The sequence below is a fragment of the Aquarana catesbeiana genome, linkage group LG08, assembly GCF_042186555.1.
Source record: "Aquarana catesbeiana isolate 2022-GZ linkage group LG08, ASM4218655v1, whole genome shotgun sequence".
Taxonomy (NCBI): Eukaryota; Metazoa; Chordata; class Amphibia; order Anura; family Ranidae; genus Aquarana; species Aquarana catesbeiana.
This window is the reverse complement of record NC_133331.1, coordinates 264,278,380-264,298,530: the sequence shown is the minus strand read 5'-3', so window position 1 is coordinate 264,298,530 and position 20,151 is coordinate 264,278,380. Positions and strand designations below refer to the sequence as shown.

At 43.7% G+C, this 20,151-nt stretch overlaps 1 protein-coding gene across 2 annotated transcripts in view; it reads left to right on the top strand.

Moving 5' to 3' along the window:
• Window positions 1-4,607: 4,607 nt before the first annotated feature.
• The window catches only part of LOC141106399 (membrane-spanning 4-domains subfamily A member 4D-like), a 97,081-nt gene continuing 81,537 nt past the window's right edge, over window positions 4,608-20,151 (top strand). For both annotated transcript variants that reach the window (XM_073597161.1, XM_073597160.1), the window contains exon 1: window positions 4,608-4,758. The gene's annotated coding sequence lies outside the window, so the exon portion shown is untranslated. The remainder of the gene's footprint in view (window positions 4,759-20,151) is intronic.

The following is a 20,151-nucleotide window of genomic DNA, read 5'->3' as shown; positions in this document are numbered from 1 at the left end:
TGGCCAAGGCAGAAGATCTAGCAGACATGCGGACCGACTCCGCTGAGCGTCAGCAATGTATGCGATCCCCTTCAAGAGCATTGGGAAGGAGGAGAGAATCATCTCCTTAGCGGTCCCAGCTTCAATATGAGCTTTTATATGTGTTAGCCAGTGCTCCATGTTACATGCCACCACTGTGATGACCATGGCAGGCTTAAGATTGCCTAGAGAGGAATCCCAGGATTTTCTAAGTAGAGAATCCATCCGTTTGTCAATGGGGTCTGCTAGCACCCCCATATCTTCAAACGCCAAGTCTGTTTTTCTGGATACCCGTGAGAAGGCTGCATCCAGTCTAGGTGACTTGTTCCATACAGCTGCTTCATCCTCTGAAAAAGGGAATCTGCGCTTTAATGCTCTAGAAAAGAAAGGTTTCCTTTCTGGGTCCCGCCATTCCTTTTTAATGGTGTCTACTAGGACCTCATGTACCGGAAAGACCTTTTTCTTCTGCTCTCCAAGACCCATGTACATTTGGTCATGAAGAGACAGAGATTTCTTCTCCTCTTGGATACCTAGGGTGGTGTGGATTGCTCCCAAGAGCTCTTCCACTTCCTCCAAGGATAGTTTATATCGGGAGGTTCTGGAGGACTCGCCGTCCACCTTCTCTCCATCTGATTCCCCTGAGGAATGTGAGGATGCACTATCTGGTCCATCCTCCAAAACCTCTCTGGAGCCCCCCGGTAACTCCTCACTGACTGAGGGACCTGAAGGACCCGGTGCGACATCTTGCTGTGCTGGCAGAGGACCGGCTGGGGGCTGTATAAGCTGAAAATTTTAAAACAATGCTTTGAAAGATTGAAAAGTGCTGGAAAGCTCCTTAACAGAAGCTGCCAGGTCAGAGCTCTGTTCCATAGAGTGTTCCTTAACTAAGCCTTCAATGCATTTACTGCACAAAACCTCCCCCCCAGGACTCCCCTAAAGTACTCCTACATGATGGGCACTTTCTTTTGGACACATGTAAGGGCTTGTTTTTTTCCGCAGATTTGTCCTGAAACGACAAAACAAGCCCCGCCAGCATCAGCAACAGTCTTTCAAAAAATAAAAAACATGTGACCAACACCAGGAGTGCACCCCCCAGGACCAACCACCACCAGGGTCCCAAACGTGCCTCTCCTCTCCTCTGACCACTAAGAGGGGGGTTTATCCGTGGAGCTAAGTGGTAACATGGTAAGGGAACACCACCCCAGGGTTCCACTTACCTTAGTGTGGCTGGTGCTGGCATCACCCGGCACAGAACGGGAACCTTCAGTCTCTGACATCCCTCTGGCCAGGGGAGTGGTCCGCCTCAGGATGCTCCTCTGGCTGGAACTACAGCCTTAATGGAGCCCGCACCAGCCGCCGTGCCATTCGTTTTACGTCCCGCAGGCCGGAACCAGAAGCCTCGGGTCAAACGGAAGTGCCCTCCCCGCCGGAAATGACGTCGCCCGTCATCCGACTCAGCACTGAGTTCCATGCTGACTCCCAGAGTAAGGGGGATCTGGACACTTCCGCTTCGCCCTCCCCAGGCAGCGGATTCCCCAAGGGAGGACAGGGAGCGCAGGGATTCCCCATGCGTGCTGCTGTGTATGAGAGACCTCTGTCTCTCCCTTCCAGGATCATACTGGCCTCAGCCTCCCCAGCTGAAATAGCCCATGTTCCTAGCGATGTCTCCTTGCTGGAGGAAACACCAAAACTGATGGGCTAAAGGGAAGGGGCGACTTAAAAGTCTGGTGGAGGCGGTGTTTCCTTAGAGGGGAGGAGCCGAGGTCTCTCAAATGTGCTGTCCTGAAAGACGAAAGAGGGAAAATATCCCAAGCTTCGAACATCTCACGGAGCACTGTTCAATCCATAATCCGAAAATGCAAAGAGTATGGCACAACTGAAAACCTACCAAGACATGGCCGTCCACCTAAACTGACAGGAGAGCATTAATCATACAAGCAGCCAACAGGCCCTTGGTAACTCTGGAGGAGCTGCAGAGATCCACAGCTCAGGTGGGAGAATCTGTCTACAGGACAACTATTAGTTGTCCTGTAGACAGAAGGTCAGTAAAGTCATGGATGAGTTACTTTTGTGCCATATAAGCTGCTTTAATTTGTAAAATATGATCACTTTTCCTGTACCACCCATTATGTCTTTGTGGTCACTCTCCCACCTCCTACTGTCCAAGCCATTTATTTTCAATTATACAGTGTCTGGTTCACTGTAAATTTAAAGTAGAAAGATGGCCTTTCTACCCCCCCCCCCCCACACACACACACACATACTCTCTTCAGTATAATAGGAATTTGTCAAAAACACATTATCAATAATATAAAAATAGAATTTTGCAGTGAGACAGGGACTCAAATGAATGCTAAAGTATTAGTATAGTATAGAAATTTCTTTCTATAAAGAAATTCAATATTTGCTATTTAATCTTATGTTTTTTGTTACTTACTTGACAAATTCATGGCCACACACCAGGTTCCGCATCTTCGATACTGTCCCCAAGCAAAGTTGGTGTAGGTCACTCTGCTTCCATTAGCATTTATATAGGCACAAGACTATTAAAAAAAAATAGATACTTACAGTATGTTTGTTAGTGAGCAAGAAATACATTATTCCTAAAGATAAACTCCACTATTAGCTATAGTTAATATAAATCCCCCTTTGGTTCCATATTCCTAAAGATGTGACAGTCCACTCATCTCAAAAGATCCTCCTACTTTTCCTAACACAGAGCATGGCAGCTGCTTCAATAAGCAGAAAACCGCACACACATTCTTAAAACACAAAATTCTACTAGTTTATGGCCAGCTGAAGTGGTTCTTGTACAAACACTCAGGCACAGAAATAGATCAAGATAGGAATGTGTTTCCAAAGCAAGCAAAGTCCTTCCTTCTATTAAGAGAGGTATGGACTTCAGAGAGAGAGAGAGATGTCATTTTGCTCCTGTACAAATTATTAGTAAGACCTCATTTGGAATATGCAGTTCAGTTTTGGGCACCAGTACACAAAAAGTATATCTGGGAACTGGAGAAAGTGCATAGAAGGGCAACCAAACTGATAAGAGGCATGGAGGAGCTCAGCTATGAGGAAAGATTAGAAGAACTGAATGTATTCTCTCTTGAGAAGAGGAGATTACGGGGGAATATGATTAACATGTACAAATACATACAGCGCCTTAAAAAAGTATTCATACCCATTGACATTTTCCACATTTTGTCATGTTACAACCAAAAACATAAATGTATTTTATTAGGATTTTGTAACTAAAAGTAACTAAAATTCAGAGTCCTGACCTCAACCGGACAGAACATCTTTGGGATGAATTAGAGCACAGCCTACGGGCCAGGCCTTCTCTTTTACATCAGTGCCTAACCCCACAAATGCTCTTCTGGAAGAATGGTCAAACATTCAAATAGACACACTGCTAAACCTTTGTTGAAGCTGTTATAGCTGCAGAAGGGTGGGTCAACTCAATATTGAACCCTACGGACTAAGACTGGGATGCCATTAAAGTTCATGTGCGTGTAAAGGTAGGCGTCTCAATACATTTGGTAATATAGTGTATGTAAAAAGACTTGCAGCTGTAATTGCAGTCAAACGTGGTTTTAAAGGTGGTTCTACAAAGTAATGGCTCAGTGGGGCTGAATACAAATGCACGCCACACTTTTCAGATATTTATTTGTAAAAACTTTGAAAAACCATTTATCATTTTCCTTCCACTTCATAATTATGTGCCACTTTGTGTTGGTCTATCACATAAAGACACAAAAAAAGAGAGAAAAGTGCACCAAAAATGAGCCACGTCCATAAATCATTGAGGATACAAAATAAGGTAGTACTGAGTATTACCAGGGAGGCGGGCTTTTTAGGCTAAGAAACAGTGGAGAAGATATAGCAGTATAAAAAATATAAATTTATTGAAAAATACAAATATCTAAAAAACAATGACAATTGTAACATATAGCATCTATGATTATTGTGCAGTGAGCCCTTGTATGTCTACGCATTTCGCTGTTAGGCTTCCTCAGGACACGGCCAAGGTTCACAAATGAGACAGAGAAGGGAATATGTCTCTCTATCTTAAATTGGAATGCAAAATCATGCAAGTTACGGTAGAATAAGAAAGTTCAGTCAGCAGTAAGAAAGTATATTAGATATAGCTAAATATCTCAGCAGGGGCATGTAAACAATATTCCTAATTATGGGAGCAGCCATTAGAGGGAGGTGTGCCAACACCGGATGCACCACTTAGATCCTGGATTTAGTATCAGCAATGCTGAAGGCTCAATACAATCCCATCGCTGCATATTCAGGATACAAATAATCCAGCGTGCCCCTGGGAGACAGCAATACACTGCACTATCACAAAAAATCCCAATAAAATACATTTACGTTTTTGGTTGTAACATGACAAAGCGTGGAAAATTTTAAGGGGTATGAATACTTTTTTAAGACACAGTCGTTTTAAGCAAAGAGCAAAAGGCAGCCTGCCAAAACAGATAAGATTTGTATTTATGTTAAAACAACATAAGATTTCAAATGGCATATTTTGACATATACATTAGCTGCATTGCATACTTTACAAACTCTATACAAAGTTATGAATTCTTCCGGAAACCATTGTCACTAATATAGGAGACCTAAAGGTAATATGAGAAGTTGGCATAGCTGCATGCTCAGGACTCTGAAGAAAAAACACTTCCTGATACTTACATTTGGATCTAGACTTAGAACACACCAAGCAGCAAAGGCGTGAGTATAAATGTTTATTTATATGACACTGTTGTCTATGGCCAGCAGTTGGCGACGTTTTTATACTTCCTCCAATGCACATGGACACTTAGAATTGATAAATACTACTGACCCACTCTAGTTATATGCTTGATTCAAAGGCGGGCACTATATGACTATCGCTCCTGACCTTAAAGGCGGGCACTATATGACTATCGTCCTGACCTTAAAGGTGGGCACTATATGACTATCGCTCCTGACCCTAAAGGAAATCATAAGAGAATCAGGGAGGCTATTATTGCTGATCATTCCTTATGAAAATGCTAGTTCTCTGGCTGTCATACTTGCACATTGTGTGCACCTGTAGATTTGAGATGTTGGATTCAAGCACTGTGTTGTTTTTTTCTTAGATGAAGAGAACATGGGGTGTACTATACCCAAATTAATGAAGCACCACACTATGTGTTATGAATCCAATATAATTTGTTTCCTCATATCACATATCACTACACATTTAATAGTAATAAAGACAGACAAGGACTTGTAACTCAAAATAACTTAATAGAAGGAATTTTACTGAGAACTCTCTATAATACTGGACTAGTACAGGAATAATAAAGCAGTGTGTGTCGGTGTTGGTGAGGGAAAAATTGTACATTGTAGCATTCTTGGTCAGTGTTCATAGTTGCTTTGTGTGCGGTGTAAGGGAGTCGGTGACCATTGTCAATGTAAAATGGTTTGTCTCAACCCACTAACTACCATAGAAAATAAAGGAAAAATGTTTAAAAGAAAACAAATGCAGCCATCACATCTAGGAATATGTAAAAGCAATATAATACATTTTTGTTTTTTGGATTTAATGCACTTTAACAGCTACTGGGTAATAATCTACTGGGCTATGTAAAAGCAACTACAGGGCGCTGCAATCTTACTACTGGACAATGTCATTAACAGCTGGGCTCTGTGAAAACCCTGTTAGGCACTATAATAACATTGCTGGCACAGGAATAACGACTACTGGGTACAGAGCTACTGGGCACTGTGATAACAATACTGGGCATTGTAATATCAAGTGCTGGGCACTGTGAGAACACTTGTGGGCACTGCAATAACACTGCTGGATACTGTGATAATCTACTGGGCACTGCGAAAACTGCTTGGTTCATCTTGTAACTGCTGGGTACTGTTGTAGCTGCTGGGCACTGAGAGAAGCCCTGTGTACTGTGAGAATAGCAGGGCATGGCCAGAACCGATAGGCTCTGTAAAAAGGATGGTCTATGGTCTCATGTATAGATCAGCAAAAAAAAAAAAGGTTTGCAATATGACAGTATACCAACATTTTGAGTATCCTCATTAGGCTAGTGGTAAACATGCCCTCCATGAGGAAATGCGACACATTGAACATCCCGCTCCATGTATATGTTCCTCAAGCAGCTATTCTAGGGTGAGCAAGTAGTTCATTTAGAAGCCCACATTCTAGATCTAAATAACCAACATGCAACATTGTGGAGCATTAACAACTTGGAGAGGAGTCTGGGCCTTACCCATTAGCTGCAGTTTGAGGACAGTATAGAGAAGGGTATATATATGAAGGTACAGGAGTCCAGGGTAAGTAGCTGGGTTATGGTCAGAAGACAGGGTAGATCATGGTGAAGCATAAAGAGTTAGGGAGGCTAGTCCTGATTTGGTAAGTATACCCCGATAATTATGCCTGGTTGTATGATGTTGGGGATATCAGCTCAGGGGTACCATTACTGGAGCAGAATAAGTCCACTAGCTGCCAGGGGAGTTTCTTTTCTATGGACAGGAGTTGATAGACAAAGATAAAGAAATACTGCTTGTAGGGGATTCCAGAGTAATCTGTCAAAAAGACTGTGATTGCCAAACAGTATGTTGTTTACCAAGCAATTGAGTTCAACACAACGCAAGTCGGAAGAACAGTTTGTTGGGTGGGGCTGAGAGGACCGAGCTATTATGGCACAGTGTGGTACTAATGACAAAGTCTGAAGGGAGGTGGAGTGGGAATCCTTCTAGCCCCATGCAGCACCTATCAGGTACTTCACCCACCTCCCTCTCTGACACTCTCCTCTTTTGAGGCACACTGCATTCGTCTTTTCTCTCCCATTTCTCTAAGAATTGCTGTCATCTACCGGCCCCCTGGACCAGCATCAGCCTTTCTTGATGACTTCTCTGCCTGGCTTCCCTACTTTCTCTCTTCTGAAATCCCCACAATTATTCTTGGGGACTTCAACATCCCTGTCAACACTAACACTACTATTACTTCTAAACTTCTCAGTCTAACCTCATCGCTTGACCTGAAGCAATGGATACAGGCTCCTACCCACTCCAATGGCAACACCCTTGACCTTGCCTTCTCCTATCTGTGCACTCCGTGCAACCTTTCCAACAATCCACTCCCACTCTCTGATCACCACCTTATTAGTTTTGCTCTCTCCTTGTCTTCCACCTCTTCTCCCTCCAACCGCCTAACAGTTACACGTAGAAACCTTCGCCACCTCAACCCTTCTCTTCTCTACTCTGCTACTGATCACCTCTATGACAAAATCTCCCCCCTGTCCTGCCCCAACCTAGCTACTTTCATCTACAACAGCTCACTGTCTTCCTCCCTAGACAAGCTGGCCCCCCTCACTACACGCAGAATTAGGCCCCGACTGCTACAACCCTGGCAAACAGATGACACCAGAAGTCTCAGAAAACGTAGCCGCGCTCTTGAGCGCCTGTGGCATAAGACTAAGACCCAGGAAGACTTCACACAATATAAATCTGCCCTCCTAAAATACTACTCCTGCCTTCACACTGCCAAACAGACCTACTTTATCACACTCATTAACACCTTCTCATCCAGTCCACGTCAACTCTTCTCTACCTTCAACACTCTACTCTGTCCTCCACTGCCTCCACCCACCAACTCACTCACTGCCCAGGAGATTGCCAATCACTTCAAAACTAAGATTGATACAATTCACGAGGAGATCGCCAATGCGCAAAAACCTCCCCCATGCAACACCCCATGTCCACAGACACAATCATTACTTCCCTCATTCAACCCTGCTACTATTACTGAGGTTGCTAAACTTTTATCTAGCACTCATCTAACCACTTGCCCCCTGGATCCTGTTCCCTCGCAAATGCTACGCTCACCCTCTGACTCGATTCTACGCTCTCTAACTCACATTTTCAACCTCTCCCTCTCCTGTGGCATCTTCCCAAACTCTCTAAAACATGCGCTAGTCACCCCCATACTAAAAAAGCCCTCACTGGATCCCACCAATCTCAACAATTTACGTCCCATCTCCTTACTCTCCTTCTCCTCCAAACTTCTTGAAAGACTGGTCTACAACCGACTAAGCGACCATCTGACCATGAATAAACTTCTTGATCCCCTTCAGTCCGGTTTTCGCCCTCAACACTCCACGGAAACTGCTCTCCTTAAACTCTCAAATGACCTACTAATGGCTAAAGCCAATGGACACTATTCTGTACTACTTCTCCTGGATCTCTCTGCTGCCTTTGACACAGTGGACCACCCCCTCCTCCTCAAAAAACTCCACTCCTTTGGTCTCCGTGACTGCGCTCTTCGCTGGTTCTCATCCTACCTATCCCACCGCTCCTTCAGTGTCACTTACAACTCTACTTCCTCCTCTCCTCTTCCTCTTTCCGTTGGGGTCCCCCAAGGTTCTTTTCTTGGACCTCTCCTTTTCTCAATCTACATCACCTCCTTGGGTCAGTTGATTGCCTCCCACGGCTTTAAATATCATCTCTACGCTGATGACACCCAAATCTATCTCTCCACCCCCCAGCTCTCTCCATCTGTCTCCTCACGCATTACCAACTTACTAGCAGACATATCAGCCTGGATGTCACATCACTTTCTCAAACTCAACCTATCCAAAACCGAGCTCATGATATTTCCTCCCTCAGGTGCCACTTCCCCTGATCTCCCTGTCAAGATCAACGGCTCAACTATCAACCCATCTCCCCACGCCAAGGTCCTAGGTGTAATCCTGGACTCTGAACTAACCTTTCGACCCCACATTCTATCACTATCCAAAGCTTGCCGCCTCAGTCTTCGCAACATCTCCAAGATACGCCCCTTCCTAACCAATGACACCACAAAGCTTTTAATCCACTCCCTGGTCATCTCCCGCCTTGACTACTGCAACTCCCTCCTCATTGGTTTACCTCTAAATAGGCTATCCCCACTTCAGTCCATCATGAACACTGCTGCCAGGCTCATCCACCACACAAACCGCTCAGCGTCTGCTACACCCCTCTGCCAATCCCTCCATTGGCTGCCACTCAGTCACCGAATTAAATTCAAGATACTAACTATAACTTACAAAGCCATCCACAACCTGGCCCCCAGCTACATCTCTAACCTAGTCACAAAATACCAACCTAATCGTTCTCTTCGCTCCTCCCAAGACCTCCTGCTCTCAAACTCCCTTGTCACCTCATCCCATGCTCGCCTTCAGGACTTCTCCAGAGCCTCCCCCATCCTCTGGAATGCTCTACCCCAATCTGTCCGATTTTCCCCTACTTTATCCACTTTCAGACGATCCCTGAAAACTCATCTCTTCAGAGAAGCCTATCTGGCCCCCACCTAACAACTGTACATTTTTCTTCTCAATCAGCACATCACCCACAGTTATTACCTCTTGTATCTCTTGACCTTCCCTCTTAGATTGTAAGCTCTAAGGAGCAGGGCCCCCTGATTCCTACTGTATCAAATTGTATTGTATTTGTACTGTCTACCCTCAAGTTGTAAAGCGCTACGTAAACTGTTGGCGCTATATAAATACTGTATAATAATAATAATAATAATAATAAAGATGAAAACAAATAAAGGGACTTAGGTACTAAGCTAAAATGACTTCAAGGTAGTGTTTTTAGAAATACTCCCTGTGCCATGACCTACTGTCAGGTCACCTTGGGGCTAGGTGACAGATGCACACTGTTGGGATCAGGAGTGCACCACAAGGTAGTGGACCCTACGGCTGACTGCTGCGGATGGTTGTCATGGGTGGTAAAGAAGGCAGGGCTGCTGGAACACCAACACGGATCCCACCGGGGTTAGAGTGTAAGATTCCCTAGGGCGCGGAGTCTAAGAGCCAGCAGGTGTTCACCAGAGCCTCTAGTGGTGAGGATGGACTGGGCTGCAACTGGCTCCAGGTTGCGACCCCCAGGGTCCCCCAGCTCACGTCCACAGTAGGCAACAGGAGGATAGGGATGGTAAGATAATAAGCCAAGGTCAGGGCCACAAGCAGACAAGGACAACAGAGTTCACGCCAAAGGCTCAGGGTCACAGGCAAACAGGGATAGTCGGGGACACGCCAAAAGGTCAGGGTCACGAGCAGACAGGAATAGTTGAGAACACGCCAAGGTCGGTAACAGAAACAAACGTAGAGCACACAGGAAACAGGAAGCCAAACACACAAAGGTTGTTCAGCAGGGCTGGCCTGCAGTGTACAGGTTAATATAGAGTTCACTGATAGGAGCTGGGGTGGAGCCATGCTAGAGGAGAGATTATAAAAGCAGTCAGGAGAGAGTCAGCTGGTATCTAGAGATGAACACATGGTGACAGTTAAGCTGACAGACAAACTCTATTGCATAACCATGACACCTACACCAGAGAGGTCTGCTGGAGCTAAGAGAATTGAAAATATGGCTGAGGAACTGGTGTAAGAAGGAAAGTTTGGAGTTCATTGAGAGCTGGGCTAATTTTTCAGTCAGTTACTGGCTCTACAATAGGGATAAATGGCACATAAATGAGAAGGGTGCAGCTCTGTTGGGAGAATAGTTAAAAGTTTGGAGGGGTTTTTTAAACTAGGCCCTCGGGGGGAAGAGTCAGAAAGGAATCTACCATGCCCAATGCAGGAGGTTTGCCTGATGCTAACTGTAATCCAAGAGTAAGCAGCAATAAATTACTAAACACAAGTAAAAAAGTAAAAGGTATCTACACAAATGCTAGTCTGGCTAACAATATGGAAAAACTAGAACAACTGCTATTTGAGAAGGATTCTGACATCATGGGCGTATCAGAAACCTGGTTAGACAACTCACATGACTGGGCTGTAAATATCCAACAGTACACACTGTTTCGGAAGGACCGGTTAGGTAGGAAAGAGGAGGGACATGCCTGTATGTCAAGAACAATCTGAAGTGTGAGAGATTACATCATTAATTTGACTTGTGAGGGTGCGGAATTGTTTTGTGTGTGGAGCGTCACGTGAATGAAAAATTTGTTAAATTACTGATGGATGTTTGATATAAGCCCCTTAATATAAGGGGAAATGTGGTTGCTCTCAGAGATTGAAATGTCCGGAAGTTATTATAGGATACTTCGCATATCCTGATATTGATTGGACAAACAGAACTTCACACCAATGCCTGGTACACACGATGAGATTATCGGACGAACAATCATCCGTTTTTTTTTTTGCATTGTTGTGAATAATCAGTCAGAATAAGTTGTGCTTTTTTAAGGACAGGTTTCCCGCACAATAATTATTATTGAGTAATTTTTAACGAGGATATTTTTAAGATACAAAATCAATCTATATGACACAGTCTGTGCATGTGAAACTTATTCACGGAGACGTGTGGGCATACGAAACAGTTATTTATTGGTTGACAAAAACAAATAATCACATGAAATTAAGATACTGATTGCGTTACATGAACGTCTTGAAAATCAATAAAAACACTTGCAAAAATGGGCGTACCGTCCCTTTGACATAATACCACCATGATAACTTCTCGGTAGAATCAATAACCTTGTGAACTTGACAATTAAACAGAACATCTGTATTTCACACGTACAACCGTTACTATACTGCAGGTAAGTAAGTGGTTAAAAATGTGAAGTAAATTAGACGTTTGCTTTGTCAAGAAATGTGGCAACTATGCAAAAAGAAAAATATGATGAAAAATTTGAATCTTTAGAGAAAAATCTACAAGGCGGTTATTGATTCGGGAGAATGATTATCAACTGTATAATATTCAATACATCAATATATGAGAGAATATATCAATATTTGAGAGAACATACAAGATAAAATCACATGACATAATTATCCATTCCAGGATAGCTACTGTTCCTATTGGCTGGTTACCAGATTTAAGATGGCTGCTGTAGTTTCAAAATAGAACTCGGAGGTTACAAGAAGTAAATCCTCTTTAAGAGTATCCAAGTATTATGTGTCGAGGAATCTTCATGAATGTAAAGATATGTATTCATGCATGGTGCATGAGTGTCAGTCTGGGAGTGTGTGTATCTCCCAGTGTCCCCCCTCAGGGTGGATCCCTGAGCTTCCTTCCTCCCTTTTCTCATCTTACTTGCCTCTAAATACCATTTCAGATAATAAGACCATAAAAATTATAATGGCTCTGCCCAAAAGGACGTGGCTCGCTCTCCATTGGGTTAGGAGACTTAATTATTAACCTTCTCTGGAAATTAAGGGAGTTCAAATAATACCACCTTCAACCACCAGGTGTCTTACATGTGTTTTGAGTCCATGCTTTTAAGTTAATACGTTCTATTTTCGTAATGTGTATAATGGTAAGGATAAGTATATACCTTTAAATATTCTGGTAATTGGTCTAATGTAAAATACACTCAGTATAATCTTGATTAATCATTTTTACATAACTGGTTATATATATGTATCTTTATAAATGTATGTCTATAAAAACTGGTCTATCTATGAAATACACGCGTTGTTATATATATTAATCAATACTACCTAAAAATGATTATCTATATGGATACCTGTATAATTCTGGTATCTCCAATGAATATTCGTTTATCTAAGCATAGGCTACAGTCTTATATAGTTATAATCATAATTATATGTTTTACCTAATCTAATTAGTTTCTTAAGACACTTCTACTTATAAAATCACACTTTCATATACATTTTCTTCATAGCAAAGTTGTTGGGTCCGCAGATGCCAACATTATAATGTCTCTGTGACCTACAATGTCATAGATAGTTTGAAATGACTTATAATAACCTTATAGATACTTTTAAAATATTTTTGACTGGCACAAGATCCAGCTCTTTCTAACGTGTTGAGATGGACCTTGAACATTCCCACTGGGTGTTTAGAAATGACTTGTTTGTCTAAACCATCCTAAAAGTTCATACAATGAGTTTTGTTAGCCAAGGTGTTAGCTATTTAAACAGTTCCTCACTTGAACACAATAGGTTTAGGCCAGGTGAGGTTATTTCTATGTGAGAATAGTCTGTATAACCTTGTATCCTATGGCTATAAGGGTAGCTTTCGTTTATTCACTAATACCATGTAAATATCTTCTTGTTTTGTGATGAGAGCAGTTATTGTTCCAACAGTTTTCCTCACAATACATGCTTGTAAAAGTCTTCAATATTTGAAGTAGTAGAAAAACTTGGAAAAACATGAGAGCGTCTAATTTGTCCTAAAGGTCTCCAAAAGGGCAACAGTTCAATTATTGCAACATCACAGTTCATCTACTTTTTGAGGCCTAAGCATCTCTCATGTTTCTGCCAGGAATATATATTTCTTCATGAATTCACAACAGCATGCTAATCTCAGATCGAATCTGATAAGTTTAGTAAAGTCACAAATATTTGCCTACGACATAATAAAAATTCGGAAGTGATGTCATGTGTTGTAATGCATTTGTATTGCATTTTTGAACTACAGCTCTACTGATTAAACGAAAATCATACGATCTGGCATTGTACAAAGAAAATTTTCGTGCATGTCCGATCAAATACTATCGGATGAACTGTCCTGATTGTCTCTCGAAAGCTCTGTGCTAACGATCAGATAATTGTACGATCGCTCTGAAATCTGTATTTTTCGTACAATTTTCTGATCGTGTGTACCAGGCATAAGGCTCAACATTTCTTGAATGTATTCCAGCAAATTTTTTATGGGTCAAAAGGTAGAAGCCACAACTGGAAAATCATGCTCTCTTGAACCTACTAATTTCAAATAACACATAGCTGCTTGCAGATGGGAAAATTAGGGACAACTTGCGGCAACAGTGATCATAGAATAGTCTATAAGGTTAATTAAAGGAAAGACAGACATGTTGGTATAACAAGAACCTTGAATTTCAAAAAGGTTAACTTTAAAGCGTAACTTCACCTTTGTTGAGAAAAAAAAACATTCCCCTCTGGCTGATCTAAGTACATTGCAGGCGTTTTAACAAACTTTGTTGCAGATTCCTATCTTTTGTTATTCTGAAGAAATCACTGTCTCTGTTCCTCTGTGCCCCTGTGCTCACTGAGTCTAATGAGAGTGGTTTCATAATTATCAATCAGCTGCAGCAGCTGTAAGGCACTAATGAGGAAAGCTGCTAGGCCTGCATCCCTTTAGATGTAATTTTTCTTTGGGAGCATTGTATAAAAAATTACAAGTTTGATTTCAGGCATCCCCTGCAACAACAATGTATCTTAGTACGGACTTCTGGGAAAATCAGTGAGCCAATCACACAAGCAGGAAATGATGTTTCCAGTGGGGCGTTCTGTACACATTTTGTGTAGAGAACACCTCCAGGTAGCCATTATGTATTGCATTTTCAGAAAATTACAGAACTGCAGTTTGAAAGAAGGGTCATTTTTGTTAACATTCAATTACAATATGATTTGTGAAGTATTTGTATACACTATATTTTTATTTTTTTTTATTTTGCTAGTTTCCTTCTCACAAAAGTGGAGTTACCCTTTAATAAGCTGTGTCACTGCGATTACTGGGAGGCTGGGTTCACACTGCAGCACGGAGCGGCTCACAGCAGGAGTCCGGTGCGTCCCCGTTCACAGTTTCAGGTCTGATTTCAGCCCATATTTTTGGCCAAATTCAGACCTGAAACGGACCAAAAAATGCACAGGGCTCCTGAGCCATTCGCACCGAAGCCGCTCCTGACATTTAAATTGGAGGTGGGGAAACCTGCATCTAATTCACAATAGTGTGAACCCAGCCTGATACTAAACAGGACTAGGGATGAGCCGAACGCCCCCCGGTTCAGTTCGCACCAGAACCTGCGAACGGACCGAAACTTCGCACGAACGTTAGAACCCCATTGATGTCTATGGGTCTCGAACGTTCGAAATCAAAAGTGCTCATTTTAAAGGCTAATTTGCATGGCCTTATTCTAAAAAGGGTTTGGGGACCCGGGTCCTGCCCCAGGGGACATGTATCAATGCAAAAAAAAGTTTTAAAAACGGACGTTTTTTCGGGAGCAGTGATTTTAATGATGCTTAAAGTGAAAAAAAAGTGAAATATTCCTTTAACCACTTCAATACCCAGCCATAGTCATATGACGTCCACAGATGGGATCTCCCATCCTGGGTGGACGTCATATGACGTCCTGGGATTCCCGGCCGTCTAGGGGGCGCGCGCGCACGCCACCGGGAGCACGCGCGCACGCCGCCGGGAGCACGCGCGCGCGCCCGCCGCGTTACTCGGGACCCGGTGCGTGTGCCCGGCGGCCGCGATGTCTGCCGGGCTCCCGCGATTGCCCGTTAACCGGGCCGGCATGTGGATCTGTGTGTGTAAACACACAGATCCACAGCCTGTCAGCTCTGAGGAGAGCGATCTGTGTTCCCAGAACGGAGGAACACTGATCGGTCTCCTCCCCTTGTGCGTCCCCTCCCCCTTCAGTTAGAATCATTCCCTAGGAAACATACTTAACCCCTCCCCGCCCCCTAGTGGTTAACCCCTTCACTGCCTGTCACATTTACACAGTAATCAATGCAATTTTATAGCATTGATCGCTGTATAAATGTGAATGGTCCCAAAAATGTGTCAAAAGTGTCCGATGTGTCCGCCATAATGTCGCAGTCACGAAAAAAAATCGCGATCGCCGCTAAAAAAATAAATAAATATATATTTTTTTAAAATGCCATAAATCTATCCCGTATTTTGTAGACGCTATAACTTTTGCGCAAACCAATCAATATACGCTTATTGCGATTTTTTTTACCAAAAATATGTAGAAGAATACGTATCGGCCGAAACTGAGGAAAAAATTGTTTTTTTTTAAAAAAAATTGGGATATTTATTATAGCAAAAAGTAAAAAATATTGTGTTTTTTTCAAAATTGTCGCTCTTCTTTTGTTTATAGCGCAAAAAATAAAAACCGCAGAGGCGATCAAATACCACCAAAAGAAAGCTCTATTTGTGGTGAAAAAAGGACGTCAATTTTTTTTGGGTACAACGTCACACGACCGCGCAATTGACGTTTAAAGTGCGACAGCGCTGAAAACTAAAAATTGGCCTGGGAAGGAAGGGGGTGAAATTGCCCTGTATTGAACCGGTTAAATATCATACCTGGGGGGTGTCTATAGTATGCCTGTAAAGTGGCGCATGTTTCCTGTGCTTAGAACAGTCCCTGCACAAAATTACATTTTTAAAGGAATAAAAGTCATTTAAAACTGCTTGCGGCTTTAATGTAATGTCGGGTCCCGAAAGTATGGATGAAAATCAGTGAGACAAACAGCATGGGTACCCCCCCCAGTCCATTACCAGGCCCTTGGGGTCTTGTATGGATATTAAGGGTAACCCCGCACCCAAATTAAAAAAAGGAAAGGCGTGGGGCCACCAAGCCCTATATACTGTGAACAGCAGTATACAGGCGGTGCAAACAAGACAGGGACTGTAGGTTGGTTGTTAAGTAGAATCTGTTTGTAATTTTGAACTGATACATTTTTAAAGTGTAGCTCCAGCCAAAAAATCTATTTTTAACCTTTTTGGAAAACATAGGGAAGGCTTATTACTCCTGTGACATTTGTTCTGCTGTCTGTGCTCCTCTTCAGAAGATTTCACCTCACTTTCTGTCACAATGACAAATGTTTTTTGAAAATTTGGGGGTTTTAATGAAACAAGGATTGGTGATAAAGCATCAGTGGAAAGGAGAAACGTTTTTCCGATTTTAACTCTTACAGTAGAGAATTTCCCTTCCTTGGGGTAGATTTCATCTCACTTCCTGTTGTCTCCTTCCGTTTGCAAGTAGGAGTCGTTTGTAAGTTGGATGTTTGAAAGTAGGGGCCTGCCCTATATACTCTGCAGAAATTATGGCCTTAGGTGTTGGTGTTGCCACAACACTGTAAGCCTTCACAGAGCCCTGCTGTGAAATATTAGATCAAGAATTGGAATTACATGTCCCTGTTGAACAGGGACAGAAAAATTGGGCCTTAGGCACTGGTGCCACAACACTGCAACCCCTCACAGATACTCTAGTTGGAGCACCAGGAACGAGCCCTGCTACAAAGAATTACATCAAAAATTGTAATTACACGCCCTGTTAAACAGGGGCTGAAAAATTGGGCCTTAGACACTGGTACCACAACACTGCAACCCCTCACAGATACTCTAATTGGAGCGCAGGAACGAGCCCTGCTGCAAAGTATTGCATCAAAAATTGTAATTACACGCCCCTGTTAAACAGGGGCTGAAAAATTGGGCCTTAGCCACTGGTGGCGGTGTCCAGAAACAAAAATATTCTTACAAGCTATCAGCTTGATCATTGAGGAGGAAGAGGATAGTCACTCAGCATAACAGGATAGTCACTCAGCATCAGCATAGGCAGTCTTGAAGGGATCTGACATTTCCAAAAAAAATTATTCGGTTACATCAGCATCAGGTGCTTGGTATGTGGTGGTGATCCAAGACTGATTCATTTTTATGAAGGTCAGTCGATCGACCGAGTCGGTGGACAGACGCACCCTGTGATCGGTTACAAAGCCTCCAGCAGCACTGAATGTGCGTTCCGAAAGAACGCTGGATGCAGGACAGGCCAGTAGCTCAATTGCATACTGTGCAAGCTCTGGCCAGTGATCCATCCTCACGACGCAGTAACCCAGAGGATTTTCAGTGGGAAAGGTGTCCAAGTCAGATCTTGCCCCTAGGTATTCCTGCACCATGTAAAACAGACGCTGGCGATGGTTGCTGGAACCGATCATACCTTGGGGCTGTGGACTAAAAAAAAGTCTGAACGCATCGGTCAGACGACCACCTTCTCCACCGCTCCTTCTTTGACTGACCGAAGCCTCAGCAACACGTTGTCCAGAAACAGGAGTTTGTAACTTCCCAGTCTCTGGGAACGCGTTGCACGGACCTTTCTGCAAGGCCTCCCGAAGATGTTTCATCCTCTGCTCCCTCTGCGACGGCAAGATAAGGTCCGCAACCTTACCCTTGTAACGTGGATCAAGGAGGGTTGCCAGGCTTTTTCAAGGGATCAGGAGTCACGGTTCGATGGCCCAGTCACACAGAACGGCTGACGTGATGTGCGTGTGACGTCAGCACAGGGAAGGAGCCTAGCGCCGGCTCCAAGGGAGGTGTGAGATGGAGCGCCTACGATCCTCGGAGATGCCTCGCGGGGTGAGAGACCGCGAGATGCCTGTATAAGCGCGGCCGCCCACTCGCCCAAATCATTCCCCCCTGCCGAATCCGCGGAAGCTGCAGCAGCGGCGCCGGCTATACTCCCGGGGACCGCTACGGACAACAGATGAGGCTGTCATCAGCGCACCATCCCCCCCCATGTGGCTTGACGCGGCGGATAGATAGGAGTGTCAGGAGCCTACTAGTCCCGGCCAGGGGGCGCATGGAGAGGAGTTGCGGTTTTCAGCTGGAACCCGGGTCCTGAATGCTGTATCAGGAAGTAAAGACAAAGAAGCAAAAGTAATTACCGCTAAGCTCGGCTGCCTGTGAAAGAAGAAGCAAGGTATGAGAGGTCCTGCTGTTATCTCCTATTGTCAAGCTATGATATGAACTGTGTGGGTTAGATCCGGTTCACCTGTTGTGAGACTGGGAAACCAGGAAAATATAGGTAATCAGGACTTCCTATTACTAACTGATATAGGCCTTGCTTAAAAGGACTGGATTGATGACTGTTGCCCCCCGGTCCCCCCCCCTGTCTATAAGCTGCAAGCGGGCATTTATTAGGGTAATGGGCCATGTTTTATTGCCTAACGGACACTTCATTGACATCAAGGGTAACGGAGCTCCCCGAATGTGAACAGAACTTGGAGCCTAGAATACTAAGCGGGGGGGCCCTCTCCCCTCTCTGAGCATGGTCCTAGAACTAAAAGATAAGTGGCTGCAAGATAACCACCTTTAGCGCACATCGCGGTCTGGAAGGAGAAAGAAGATGGCACGCTTACTACAGAGACTATATATAGTTCCTGTGTGAGCAGCATATCCTTTACCTCTATGGTCTGAGGGGGGAAGGAGATTCCCAAATAGAGAAGTACCTAGAGGCGGTGATTTTGATACTCCTTTCTACCCAATTATTATAAGGGGTACTGGGACAGGGAGCGGAAGTATGAGAGGCCGTTCATCAAGAACAACGGAACCCCAGAATACAAGAGAGAGCCTAAACACCAGCTCTATACAAAAATATTTAAAAGAAGCAAGCGCAAAGAGCCCAGGAATGGAGGTGAAACACCCAGGTACGAAGGACAAGAAAAAAGAACAGCAGAAACAAAAGGGGGGACAGGGGGACAGAACCCATGAAGATCTGGATCTGGAGGGTGCGTCCGCACGGAGTGCCGTCGACGAGCAAAGAATAATGGCTCTAGTGCCGAGTAAATCAGACATGAGCGAAATGTTTACTAAATTGGAAACAAAATTAGAAAATGTGATAAAAGCGGAGATTCTAAATGTCCGCTCTGACATGGGACACCTTCTCCGCCGGGTAGAGGTAGCTGAAGAGGCCTCAGGTATTCAAGCCAAAGAAATCTCAGACTTAAAAGAACAAGTCAGGAAGATACAAAACGAAAATGTATATTGACGTTTAGATTGGAAGAACAGGAGAACCAGAGCCGGCGGCAAAATCTACGAATCAGATCTATTCCGGAACAACAAAATGAGAATCTGGGAGAGAAGATGAGGAAGATATTCAACCCCATTTTGGGCAGGCGAGAAGAGGAAGCCTTAAGGATCGACAGGGTCCACAGAATAAGGAAGCCCCCCCACATAAAGCAGGACACCCCTAGAGCCGTTATCGTCAAATTTCACCAATATGAGGATAAAGAAAAAATCTGGAAGAACTTAAAGGGGGCTCCTCCAATAAGCTTTGAAAACAAAAATCCGCAGATATTCACCGACCTATCAGCTGGAACTCTGGAGCGGAGAAGACAGATGAGACCAATCCTCGAACAACTCAGGAGGGCAAACCTCAAATATAGTTGGGGGTTCCCAACATCCCTGATAGTCACAAAAGATGGACGATCATACAGAATGAGATACCTGGAAGAGACGCAGGACTTTTGTAACAATCTGGGCATCCCCATCCCTGATATGTTATAATTATTGAAGGAAGGTGGACTTGGGGGGGGGGGGCTGAGGGAAAGAGGAGAATATATATATATATATATATATATATATATATATATATATATA